Below are 3,907 nucleotides of genomic sequence, written 5' to 3' on the forward strand. Positions count from 1 at the left end.
CTTTTTTCTCTTTATTTTTATTATTTAGTAGCAGTACTGCAATAAAATAAAATAATAGTAATAATAATAACCCCTATGTGAGAAATCTGCATGTTTAATCAAATCATTTCAAATCATTTATGCATGTCATGCGTCTGGGCCCCTACGTTTTTCAGCATGAAATCGAACGTCTCACCCTGGGGCAAGGCTGGACCCTGAAAAACTCTGCCTTTGACCCATTACACTGACTCTTCTGCTTCCAGACTTTTTTTTGTTTGTTTTTATTTATTTTATCCTTTTTTTGTGTTTTTTATTATTTTTTACTCGTCCTTAGCACGATCGACCAACTAAATGAAAGGCCTCACATCCGATGGTCGCCTTTTTGGTATAATGGTCGGGGTCCCCACTTATCAAAGCTGCGAACGTCTTCGCAACAGTCAAGGACTTAAGCATCCCTGCCGCTTTCATCCACAACAGAAGTGGACAGCCTCTTGCACAAACCCAAGACAAGAGGACTTTAATGGACCAGCTGGAAACTGCTCAGCCGGTCACCTGTTCTCCAGGTGAAAATCACTCTGCCACTCCTCCCCCCTTGTGGGAAAGTCCGTATTTCAGCTGAAAACGTATTCTAATTAAATTTTGAATTTTAGTTTAATGCTTGCTCAGTATGAGGGATTGCAGCAAAGCCATGTACAATGCAGATGACTCTTCCTGTGGCTCTACGGTTCCCCAGGAGTGAATGCTGCTTGTCGGGACTTTGATGCAATCAACTGGTTTCCTTATATAGGACATTTTTGACCAATCTGTATAATCTGACCCAATCTGTATAATATGATTGAACTTGACTTTGTAAAGTGCCTTGAGATGACATGTTTCATGATTTGGCGCTATATAAATAAAATTGAATTGAATTGAATTGAAATTAATGTTTAAACCTTAGTCACCGTTCGGTATTGCGAACCCTGTTTTATTTGCCTTAAGGATTAAATATAATTCATTATTTCTACCGGCTTTTACTTTTACTACCTTTTAGGTTTACAGTTTTAAATTTAAAAATTTCTTGAGGTATACTTTAAAATGGGGTTTAAAATTTAAAAGCTTGCAAGTATTTTTGACCAATTGCGTTTTTTTTTAAAAGAGCTGGAAAATAATCCCCTTACCGTCTCATGAAAGAAAGGTTCGGATCTTCGCGCCGACGCCCAGAGACGCTCCGAGACCAGGAGCTCCTCCACGTCCCTTGAAAATCCATTCGGGGTAACAGAGGCCGGATAACCTCTCCGGGCCGGCCAAAGCAGCTCCTGTCCCCGGACTCCCTCGCTCGTCGGTCGGAGATCTTGTTCGTTTACGCCAAATTGTTGTGGGAGTTTTGGGTGGAATATTAAACAATAGTAACTGAGTTCCCATCTTTACTAAATGACGAGACGGTGGTATAACGTTCCAGCACTTTTATTGAGAAACAGAGCAGAGATTCGCATAGTTGGAAAGTAATCGCACCCTTCGGTTCCGCTGCAGTCTCTGTCTGCCCTGTCTCTGTCTGTGTCACTTTTCGGGCTTCCCCTAATACTGCACCGTGGCCTTCCCATGAGACAAAACAAAGACAGTCTATCGTAAACAATCAGTATCCCTCAGCAGCTGCAGCATTTGGCCTTGCAATCAGAAAACAGTGGATCTTATACACAGACATCAGGTCTCCAGGCCTCCTCTGTCCGAGTGGTGTGAGGCCATAGTGACTTCAGAATAATAATTCTTATAACAACTTTATTACCAGAGGCCAAGTTAATGCCATCCAGATTAAGTGATTGATTAAGAACTTTATTTTTTGAGGACTCTGGTCCAAAGATTACAACTTCTGTCTTGTCAGAATTTAAATCCAGAAAATTTAAAGTCATCCAACTTTTGATGTCATTAAGACATGCCTGTAGTTGAAGTAATTGATTGGATTCATCAGGATTTATGGACAAATACAACTGAGTGTCATCAGCATAACAGTGGAAATTAATCCCATGCTGTCTGATAATTTTGCCAATCGGAAGCATATATATAGTAAAGAGAATTGGTCCAAGGACTGAACCCTATGGTACTCCACAGGTAACCCTAGAGTTTGAAGAAGATTTCTTATCAACATGAACAAACTGGAATCTGTCTGACAGATAAGATTTAAACCAGCCTAATGCTTTCCCCTTAATCCCTACAGTATGCTCAAGTCTTTGTAGGAGAATATTGTCATCAACTGTATCAAATGCAGCACTGAGATCTAACAGCACAAGTACAGACACAAGTCCATTATCTGAGGCCATGAGAATATCATTAGTGACCTTCACCAGAGCTGTTTCAGTGCTATGATGAGCTCTGAAGCCTGACTGAAACTCCTCAAGCAGGTCATAACTTTGTAAATGTTCACATAGTTGATTAGCAACTACTTTCTCAAGAATTTTAGATAGGAAAAGAAGATTAGATATAGGTCTGTAATTTACTAACTCATCTTGATCAGAGAAGGTTTCTTAAGTAAAGGTTTAATAACAGCTACTTTAAAAGCCTGTGATACATATCCATTTTCTAATGATGGATTAACCATGTCCAAAATAGGGCCACTGATCAATGGGAATATCTCCTTTGGGTCTAACATACAGGTAGAAGGTTTAGATGAAGCTAAAATTTTAGATAGCTCAGAAAGCTCTACTGCTTTTAAACAGTTCAGACACTGCGCAGGTTCTAAGGATTCCTCCAATGCTGCCTCACTTACTGAGGACGAGGTAATCATGTTTGGGAGGATGCCAATTATTTTATTTTTAATGGCATCAATTTTATTTATGAAGAATCCCATAAAGTCATTACTGCTAAGTGCTAAGGGAATGGATGGATCAACAGAACTGTGGCTCTGGGTAAGTTTGGCAACTGTACTAAAGATAAATCTAGAATTATTTTTATTCTCCTCAATTAATGATGAAAAATATGCTGCTCTAACTCTGCGAAGGGTCTTGTTATACAACAATAGACTGTCCCTCCAGATTAAGTAGGATTCCTCTTGGTGTGTAGAGCGCCATTTTCTCTCCAATTTCCTAACATTGTCCTTCAAGGAACGCAGCTCTGAATTAAACCAGGGAGCCAGCTTCCTGTGAATAATCACCTTCTTTTTCAAGGGAGCTACATTGTCTAATGCAGAACGCAATGAGGAAGTCACATTGTTAGCAAAGACATCTATTTGTGAATGGGAAGAAACAGCATTGCTGCCATCTACAGGGCATTTCTGCAATACTGCTCATAAGCTGTTCCAGCTCAATGTGTTCAAAAGAAGCCTAATTTAGTAGAAGCCTGCCTAATTTGTCAACACTGACAACACTATTGCTTTTTGTTTGTTCTTTTTTTTAGATTTGGGGATTTTATTGAGAGTTTATTTCTCAGCACTGTAGGAGTGAGAGAGCCACTGTGTAGCCTGAAGCATATAAAATGTTTTTTGAAAAAGTGTGCCCCCCTGAAAAAACGGAATGCCCCCCCCCCACCCCCGGTGAAGCTGTAAAACTAGGGTGTTGGACCTCACTCTTTGCTGGGACACCCAGAGAAAGAAATTAGGCATAACAATAAAGCCAAATCAAAAACACTCTTGCTGAAAATCAAATAGACCTCCTACCAATTTCATAGACATATTTTTCTTCCAAGGATCTTTCTGCCTTCAACAAGGCTTTTTAATTTTACAGTCAAAAATAGTGTTTGATATTTAATACTCGTTTTTTTCTGAGGATTTTACTCTTTTCTAGTTATGTACAGCTACAAAAAAATCTCCTCAGCTCATAAGATATTTGTTAAATACTCCAAAGATTTACTCCACTGGTGTCCACTTTCTGCTGCTACAGCTGTAAAGAAGTGATCGAGCTTCACAGAGTCTGGCTGGCCAGCGGTGCAGTGGAAGCTGAGCATTGTTTAATCCATC

The sequence above is a fragment of the Fundulus heteroclitus genome, chromosome 22 (genome assembly GCF_011125445.2).
Source record: "Fundulus heteroclitus isolate FHET01 chromosome 22, MU-UCD_Fhet_4.1, whole genome shotgun sequence".
Taxonomy (NCBI): Eukaryota; Metazoa; Chordata; class Actinopteri; order Cyprinodontiformes; family Fundulidae; genus Fundulus; species Fundulus heteroclitus.